The following is a 9,562-nucleotide window of genomic DNA, read 5'->3' as shown; positions in this document are numbered from 1 at the left end:
TGTCTGCCAGGCCCGCCTGTCAATCACAACACACTCCTAGCCGGAGAGGACAGACTTCTCTAAAGACGTGCCACTCCAGTCCAGAACATGCCTCCAAAACATCTCCTGTCCCGTCCTCGACATCCGTCTCTCTCTCTCTCTCTCTTCCTCTCCCTCTCTTCCTCTCTTTCCGAGGCTGTCTGCCGGTCTTAAATAACTCGGTAATAATAAACTCGGACGTCCATAAAGGCAGAGAAATGATACAGACGGGTTCCGTACTTGACCCTGCTGGTTTGGCCCCGGTTCTGTATCCTAACAGCCTCCAATTCTGGACTGTCAATCAATCTCACTGTCACCACGGAGATGGGTGAGCGAGAGAGACAGACAGTGAGAGAGAGAGAAGGAGAGAGGGAGGGAGAGCGCTATTTTGGGAGGCTGGAAGAAGTTTGTCATTGTGGCGGAAGGCCTTGTTCAAGTTCCATCTCCGTTTTTTCGACGCAGGTTTTTCAAAGTCTTGGATTTACAGCCGTGGAAAATGTGGTGTGTGTAGAGACTGTATAAACCACAGGCTGTTGGCGTCCATCCAGACACAAACAGGCAAGGCCTCTGTGTGGTGTGTGCGTGTGCGTGTGTGTGTGTGTGTGTTTACGTGCCTGTTTACATCTGTGTTTACATGAGCTTTACGTAAACAAAAGTTGAGCCGTTTTACCCGTGTCAGTTATCAAGAAATATGCAGAATCGAAAATAAGTTGAAAAGGATATCGAGGTTGTCAGAGATTCCCATTGTGGAAGTGCTTTTTTGAAATACTAAATTAAATGGGACATTCCGAAAAAATGATATCACTGTAACACAACCACCAAAACACAGACACACACACACACACACACACACACACACACACACACACAAAATGAAAGCTTTGCAAAACTATGGATGGGAAAAGGAGGCATGTAAACAACATTGTCATCTAAAGACTTCCCCTCTCTTGCAGGATTTTATAGTCTGGTATTTTTAGAAGCTTTTAATCTTCTCTCTGGACCAGACCAACACTGTAAAGCTTCTGTTTAACACATACAAAAACAGCACAGCTTTTTAGTTTGAGTATGAGTGTGAGTGCCACGTGTATGCTTGATTTGTTTGGTTCTGTGCACGCACCCACTTGTCTGTATCTGTATCTATCTTTGTAAAGACAGGGTGGAGGTCTCTAAACTGTATACATTTGAAGGGTATTAACTACCAGAAGGGTGTGTATTTAAATCTCTCTCTCTCTCTCCTCCTCACTCTCTCTCTTCTGTATGTGAGTGTGTGTGGTGTGTGTGTGTGTGTGTTATTCTTTTATCTGCATGCTACCATTGCCTAAGCCCAAAGACATGTCTGCTTGCCCTAACTCGCTCCTGTATTTTCCAGTGACGGCCAGGGTAGAGACACAGAGACAGTTCCAGGGATGGTTACGACGAAAAAGAGAGAGGGAAGGAAAAGGGAAAGATAGAAGGAGAGGAAAAGACAGAGAGAGAGAGAATGGGGAGATAGAAGGAGATGACATCATGATGTTCTTTGACACGTGGCAGTCAAAGTGAAATGAAAGAAAGAGAGGAAAGAGAAACAGAGGAGAAAGAGAGTACGGAGGGAAGGTATGAGATAGAAGAGAGGAGAGGATGTGTGTGTGTGTGTGCGTGTGTGTGTGTGTGTGTGTGTGTGTGTGTGTGTTGTGTGTGTTATCTTACCTCACTTTTGCTCCCCGGGGAGGAAGATTGCATCTCCTGACTGGTACTAGAGGACAGAGAGCCCTGAGACTCACGCCGACCATTACCTGTCCAAACACACACACACACACACACGCACACACACACACACACACACACACACACACACACACACACACACACACACACACACACACACACACACACACACACACACACACACACACACACACACACACACACACACACACACACGTTTACACATAGAAGTACACTTGTACATACACACAATACAAAAAGTCACTCAATCATCTTCTGAAATATCAACTTTTTGAAATACCATTACAAAATTGGCCACCTAAAGCAATGCCTTTGGTGAAACGCTGCCCAGTGTCTGGACACAGCAGAGCTGCCCGCGGCTCACCATAGTTGTATTCTCCGAGGTCTCGTTTCTTGGGCCCTTTCCCGAAGCTACGGTTGCGAGCCGTCCAGGAGAAGAAGTTCGCTTTCTTCCTGTCCGAGTTTTCGTCTCGGAGATCCGTGTGGGACCGGCCGGTCTTCTTGTAGTCCTGCATGGAAAGTCAGAGCTTAATGATAAAGCCGGTAATCACACCATGTTATTGCTTCTGACCACATGTCAGGGATGATCTGAAGGCCTTCTTTTAGGGCTCAAAACCTGTCTATGCAATCTAAACACAATCACACTCAAGCAGAGGCGGACATTCCCGGGTTCAGAAAGTAAAAGTCCTGCAAAGTATTTGATCCGACCATTTAGTAAACCAGCCTAATTAGCATCCTAATTAGCAGCCAGGCAGATCAGAAACTTAGTGATCAACTTCAACTGTGCACTAAGTGCACAGATAGAAAGAATATATGGCGGGACTTTTATTTTCTGGATGTCCGTCTGGATGTCCGCCTCTGCACTCAAGCAATGTGACCCTCTGAAATGTCACAAACAGACCTGCGCTAGCATCGATGATGAGAAACCAGATTGCACTGGGCGCAGATCAAACAGGCCACGATCCACACATTTCAGACCATAAAATACTGCCCTTTATGGAAGTGTTATGTTTTCCTGCTACCTCACAATACATGAAAGGACACGCTCCTTGTGACCGTAGAAAGTCATTAATCTTTATAGCAAAATAAAGGTCAAGTTCAGACTCATCCTGGGCCATTAGTAAGAAAGTATTTTATTTCATATAATGAATTTTGTTACGCAGTGTGCAACACAAAGCTCTAAACCTTAGACTCCACCTGGACTATAACGTTACCGTAATCCCATAATTAACAGCGCGGTCGCCATGGTAACGGTGGGCGCCACCTACCTTTCTAGGCGTGGGGAGGGTGGAGCGGTCGGAGCTGTGCTTGGAGGGGGCGGGGCTACAGGGCACCTGGTAGGGGTCAGGCAGGGGTCGGCCCTCCACCTCCGCCAGGATGCACTCCTGGTAGAGCGTGGACTTGAGGAAGCGCGCGTAGCTGTCGAACTTCATCAGGTTGAAGATCTGAGCCAGGGAGAAAGAGGGAGGGAGAGAGAAAGGGATAGAGACAGAAAGAGAGAAAGAGAGATAGATAAAGAGAGAGAGAGATAGATAAAGAGAGAGAGAGAGAGAGAGAGGGAGAGAGAGAGGGGGGGATAGAGAGAGCGAGAGAGAGAAAGGGATAGAGACAGAATGAGAGAAAGAGAGATAGATAAAGAGAGAGAGAGAGAGAGAGAGAGAGAGAGAGAGAGAAAGGGAGAGAGGGATAGAGAGAGAAGAATAGGATGTGAGATCCCATGTCCCATCATATTGATTTGCCGAAGCAGCAAGGAGGGACATCAACAATTCTTGTTCACAGCCGATGAGCAGAGTGTGATTTGATTTCAGAACAGCATCAGCATAAATACAAGGTTTGTGTGCATGTGTGTGTACCTCAATATTTATGGCTGTGCATGTAAGTGTGTGTGTGTGTCGCTATTATTGTATTAGTGAGGAGAAATGTATGTGTGTGTCCATCCATCCAAGAGTGTGTGTGTGTGTGTGTGTGTGTGTGTGTGTGTGTGTGTGTGTGCAAGCGTGTGTGCAAGCGTGTGTGTGTTTCTATATATATGCTTGCGTATGTACCATAAGTGTGAATGTGTCTAGATCATTTTATTAGTGAGGAGAATAACATATGTATGTGTCTGGCTAAGTGTGTGTGTGTGTGTGTGTGTGTGTGTGTGTGTGTGTGTGTGTGTGTGTGTGTGTGTGTGTGTGTGTGTGTGTGTGTGTGTACATACATTTCGAAATGTATGTTTGTGTATGTACCATAAGTGTGAATGTGTATGGATTTATCATTACATTAGTGAGGAGAATAACATATGTGTGTGTCTGTCTAAGCGTGTGTGTGTGTGTGTGTGTATTTCAATATGTATGCTATGTAGCTCAATATGTACCATAAGTGCGCATGTGTGTGAATTTATCATTATATTAGTGAGGAGAATAACATATGTGTGTGTCTGGCTAAGTGTGTGTGTGTGTGTGTGTGTGTGTGTGTGTGTGTGTGTGTGTGTGTGTGTGTGTGTGTGTGTGTGTGTGTGTGTGTGTGTGTGTGTGTGTACGCATGCATGTGTGTGTGTGTGTGTGTGTTCGAGCGCACGCGTGTTCCTGTGATCGAGCGCGTCTCCCCCACCTGCAGCTGCGGCTCCTTGAACATGTCCGGCTGTGGCGCGTTGAGCACGTTGTCGGCGAGCTGCGCCTGGCTGTCGATGTTGACCGGTGTGCTCGCCTGGCTGGACAGGAAGCTGTTGTAGATCTCCTGCGCCTTCTGGGACAGCTGCAAACAGGAAGTGGAGGAGGAGGAGGAAGGAAACATTCCTTAAGCAGGACTTAACGACGACCAACGCAATCAATTTCAGCCACCGGGTACAGGTTCAACTGACCACGTTCAACAACAGTAATAAACATTTACATGTCAAAACATTGTCATGATGTACTTATTAATGATTTCCGTAAATCTATTTAAAGTTTCTGTCTACGACTTCTGCTAGACGGGTCCATGTTTAAGTAGGACAGGTAAATACAGGATAAAAATCATATCCTTTGGAAAAGTATTTCCAAAGTTGTTCCTTAGTGCGTTATTGCTACTTAAGAGTAAATGCTCTCTCCAAAATGTCATGACTTTAACAGTTGAAGAGTTCCCATTTATTCCAGTGGGTCAGATCGTTTTTGCCCTCTGCAAACTAATGGTGGCTATTTTTGTAGAGTGAGCTAGAACCGAACATAGCAATGATTCATCTGCTGCATTAATTATCCACAAGGTTTCGCTGAGAGAGCTCACCTGTTTTTTGTCATTCTCCGGCACCTGGCTGAAGAACTCGCAGGCCTGCCAGAAGAGAAGGTTCTCCTCGCTGAACTCCTTCTTCAGGAACTCCTGTTTCGTAAATAAAAACGAAAAACGGGCAACGTTTCTAGTCAGTCGTGGACGAGTTGTTTTATGTTTCCCCCCCCGATCAATCATGCAGCTCTGCCCAGAGACGTTCATCCGCATGATCAATACGTTGCGCAGATCAATGACTCCTGTTCAAATGTATCACCTGCTCCCTGATTGGGGTCGCCTGAGGATACTGTCAAGGCTTAGTACACCTCCAGTGTCAATGCAATTAGTTCTCTATTATGTTCAGAGTCAATCCTCTTTGTTTATTGGTGATGTGCTTGTTGCCGGGTGCTCTTTGGTCCAAGGTGAATAGTTTCAGATGAGACATGGGGATTGGACATGTTCAGGTCCTTGTGCGGACATGTCATTTTCACATTAAAGACATTTCAAAGCAACACTAAGGCCCTTTTCCTCTGTCGCATGAACACTATTTGTTTATCCAGCAAATAACGATGTCCACAGACAAGGTAGAGTATGTTGCATCATGATTTAATGAAAGTGTGATGTATTGCGACCCTGAAGCAAGTCAAATTTGTAGTTTCTTATGTCTCATTCCATTGTACTACAGAACCATTACCCGATCTGGTAAACTTACAGAGTGCGGTTATAGCCGATAGAGGGCTGCCAGCGAATGCAGAAGTGCCGTTCACCCTGTTATGAGTTGATGAACCACTGAAATGATTTTGGGAACATTACTTTAAGCCACAAAAATCTTTAGCGTTGCTTTAACTTTATGGAGTGCCTTTGGTCAAAGAGATTCATTTCTCTTTCTTCTCATCTGAAACTATTAGTTCTCTGATTTCAGGACGTGCAAGCCAGGGGTAGCTGCACAGGTGTGAGAATGTACTGTCTACTGTGTACTTGCTACCATCACATATCGTCAACATCAAAATCACACATAATTGTAGACTTGGCCCTTTTATGTAACAGGTGTTACATAACAGTGTATGACTAATAAAGAAATAGAGGTAGATGTAATTTGGTGCAATCACAGTGCGACAGAAAGTAAACACACAAGATACACTATAGCTTCTGAATCATGCGGACTAGTTTACTAGTGCATACTGGGGGGATGGTGTTTAAGATGCATGTCTGAATCTTCCCACACCTAATGTACAGTATGTGTTGTTTAAATGAAGCACATATATGCTGTTCGTGCCACATTTGGTTAAATGTAGCTGCATTGTTAAACACTGCTGACAAGAGCCAGCTCCTTCAGAAGTGCCAACGACACATGGTGTGTGTGTGTGTGTGTGTGTGTGTGTGTGTGTGTGTGTGTGTGTGTGAGGAGGAGGTGTATGTGTGTGTGTGAGGGGATGTTGGTGGATGCAGTGTGTGTGTGTGTGTGTGTGTGTGTGTGTGTCTGTGTGTATGTGTGTGTGTATGTATGTGACAGGATGGTGTGGTGTGTGTGTATGTATGTGACGTGTGTGTGTGTGTGTGTGGTGGGCAGGTGGGTGGAGGGGTGCTGCTGGTACTCACAGAGAAGTAGCGGACGCCCACGGGGTCCTGGAGCAGGCGCTCGAAGCTGACGGCCCACGACGCTACGCGGCGCTCGGCCAGCCGCCGGTGGCTCGGCGGACCAGGCAGGCTGCCGTTGCTGTTCAGGCTGCTCTCGCTGCCACAGGCCTGGAGGTCCGCACAGCGCAGCTCTACAGGAGGCAAAGGTCACGGGGTCAACGTAGTGGGAGGGGTCATTTGTATCCAGGGGGCGCAAGATCGCTATGGTTATGGCTACTTAGCAGACACTTTTATGCAAAGCGGCTGCATTAGAATAACAAACAAATTCAGTAATCCATACATTAACATTTGAAGAGCACCAATTATAGTAAAACAACCACTTAAAAATAACAGTTAAAACACCAAAAAACACCATCTTCAAGTACCTAGATGATACATCTCAAGCAAAAGACATCAACTTTCTTCTTTATGCTTTTATGCTTCAGAAAGTAAAAGTTCTGCCATGTATAGAGTCTAAATCACTCCGCCAATAGGTACCGACAGGAGTGAGTCATTTCACTTGTCGCTCACCTCAGTGATGACACTTTTAACCTGCAAATATTGGATAAACAATGGATATTATCGAGAGGCGCTGACAAAATAGAGCTGAATCATAGCCTGTGCACAGTGCGCAGCACTGGGAGTAGAGTTTGACGTTGGTGTGCAGGGCTGTACTGACAACAATGGAATTGGGTGTAGTCGCTCACCTCAGTGATGACACTTTTAACCTGCAAATATTGGATAAACAATGGATATTATTAACTGTGGACTTTACAAAGGTGTATTCACTAATTAGCTCGTTGACCTGTCTGAAGAGTTATGTTCATTAGAATCATTACTTGAAATATGTGATAGGACTAAGCTGGGGTTTCCTACAACAAACAGGGTTTTTAAAATAGCCCCTTGTATTATCGTTCTGAGGGATGCCTCTGTGGAACCACTTCTAAAAATCCTGACTGAATGAGATATTAGGTTGGCTTTACGGAACATGATTCATTGTATACAACTTGATAACTTGAAAGGGTTAGCGTATAATTATGCCTTGCACTATCGTTCTGAGGGATGCGTCTGCCTCATCACCAGTTCTGTGGAATCACTTCTAAAAATCCTGGGTGAACAAGATATATCAGCTTGGCTTTACGGAGCACGATTCCTTGTATACAACCTGATCACTTGAAAGGGTTAGCGTATAATTATGCCTTGCACTATCACCCTGAAGGGATGCTTCTGCCTTACCGCGCGTTCCGTGGAACCACCTCTAAAAAATCTTGACTGAACGAGATATATTAGGTTGGCTTTACGGAACATGATTCCTTGTACACACTATGATCGCTTAAAAGGGTTAGCGCAGGAGATGAAAGAGAAACACGCCCTGCTACGCATGAGCTAAATCCAGCGTGTTTTAACAGGATATGGGGTCCATATTTCCAAAGAAGAGGGAGAGGAACAAAATATCTGTGACAGGTTAAGAGCACATTAGTATACGTAGATAGATCAATGGAGGAGTCGACCAAGACAACTCAAATGTGTGCTCTTAAAAGAAAGGGATATGTAAAATATGAACTACAAAGATCTCTCAAAATCCATGGAAGATCCAAAATCTGCAAGAAAAATAGCTGGTTCTGTTCTGTCCCAACCAGGGAGGGTTGTAGGATGGTGATGGTGAGCTAAGATTGCATTTTAATCCCCAGAGAGTAATTCATGGGTGCTCTTATTTACAAATTTTTGGCCTTCACCTACTCACAAGGAGCCCTACCGGCCGATAAATCCCCACCTAAGTGACAGATAAGCTAACACACCACTGCACGCTGCTCACTGTGTATTTATAAAACACGAAAATCAGCCAACAACATGTCGTAGCCTTGGGCTGGACAGCTGCGGGCCAAATACCCATCATTCCTGATGTGTGTCAAATGTTCATGCAATGCTCAGGTTTGATCTAAAATACTCCAAACATTAGTTAGCCTACAGAAATAATAGATTTAATACAACAAACACCAATAGCCTCTTCAAAAACATATAGCCCACTACACCTCCAATATATTTCTATACATATTATTGATAAAAGGTGAATAGTTTTGTTTTATTGTTATTCCAATATATTGCTGCCTTCAGTAGTCTATAGATAATAAAGAAGGATTATTTTATGTATATTTTATCTACTTGCCTTGGTACTATCCCATTCACTATAGTGTGGGCTACAGTCTACTTTAGGGTAAAGGTAGTAAAAAGTTCCAGGTATTAATATGCCTATTAAGAATACGAGACTACTGTTATGACACAGGTGAGGCGGACAGCCATAAACCCTTGGGGATACGAGAGCTACTCTGACCCAGTCCAGCCTGATCAAAGCAGGGGTCACACCCATGACCATTGCCATGCTGAGCTTTTCACGGTCATCTCAACCACCCTCCTACCCCCCACCCCCAAACCCCCTCCCAAAACACAGCACTGCCTGAGGGTCAGTCAGCTCCGTAAAACCCTGACCTCAGTAGAAAGTCCCCTAAAAATATCAGACTGCTAGCAAACACTCCCTGAGTGTTCGGAGATACTTTTTGTCCTCTCAGGGCCACCGCACCTTCTTCTGGAACTTGAACTGAACTTCCCTTGAACTGAGTTTGCAACACTCAGGAGATACTGGCCACATAACAAAGCATTTCAGAAAATACGTTGAGCCAAAAATACACTTTGATGATTAATGCCAACTAAAAATTAAAATATACTTTCCCCTCCAATCATTGGGGACAAATTATAATCAATCTTCTTCAAGAACACACTTTTTTGATGAATGTGCTTATGGCACACTTTGGTTACCAGGGAAACCTCACGATTATTCAATCTTTTTTTTTTTTTTTTGGAAAAAGTAAAACTCTGAAGGAACTATGGAGGGCATTGGAGCCTGGAACTTCACAGCTCTCAAGGCTGTGGTGGTATTTACAAACATCCTTTCACGCCACTGAGGAAAGCAAACACACAGCAACAA

At 44.6% G+C, this 9,562-nt stretch overlaps 1 pseudogene; it reads right to left on the bottom strand.

Moving 5' to 3' along the window:
• LOC134060584 (regulator of G-protein signaling 12-like) overlaps positions 1-9,562 on the bottom strand; it is a 55,050-nt pseudogene that overhangs the window by 14,245 nt on the left and 31,243 nt on the right.

The sequence above is a fragment of the Sardina pilchardus genome, chromosome 16 (assembly GCF_963854185.1).
Source record: "Sardina pilchardus chromosome 16, fSarPil1.1, whole genome shotgun sequence".
NCBI lineage: Eukaryota > Metazoa > Chordata > Actinopteri > Clupeiformes > Clupeidae > Sardina > Sardina pilchardus.
This window is presented reverse-complemented; position numbering and strand designations above follow the sequence as displayed.